Here is a 426-nt window from a genome sequence, read left to right as displayed (position 1 = left end):
AAAAAAAAAAAAAGCTCATTCGTGCATGCTGCGCAGAGCGGCGCCGAAGCCGCATCGGTTTGAAATCAGCGGGTGTGAGCATGACACCGCGGCTGCCACCCGCACCACTCCGCCACGCGGTGTGGCTTATGGCCGCCGTGCAAAAAAGAAACAACAAAAACAAAAGGAGCCGGGCGAGCCGCAGTCCGATGCCGCCGCCCGCAGCAACACCACTCCTTACTCCCACTCTCAGACAGGCTCCCACACCACTCCAGCGGCCTCTCACGTGGCGCCGCAGGACTGTGGCAGCGCCGCCACCCGCACCAACGCAGACCGAGCCGGCCAGCAAAGACAGACAGAGAAAGACAATGCAAGCCAAGAGGGCAATGAGAGGGGAACGTATTAAATGTGAGTGCCCTTCCGCTGAGCCGCGGTACATCCCTCTCT

Source organism: Trypanosoma grayi (assembly GCF_000691245.1).
Source record: "Trypanosoma grayi strain ANR4 Tgr_944_V1, whole genome shotgun sequence".
In the NCBI taxonomy this organism is placed as follows: Eukaryota; Euglenozoa; class Kinetoplastea; order Trypanosomatida; family Trypanosomatidae; genus Trypanosoma; species Trypanosoma grayi.
The sequence above is the reverse complement of the archived record's forward strand: the minus strand, read 5'-3'. Positions refer to the sequence as shown.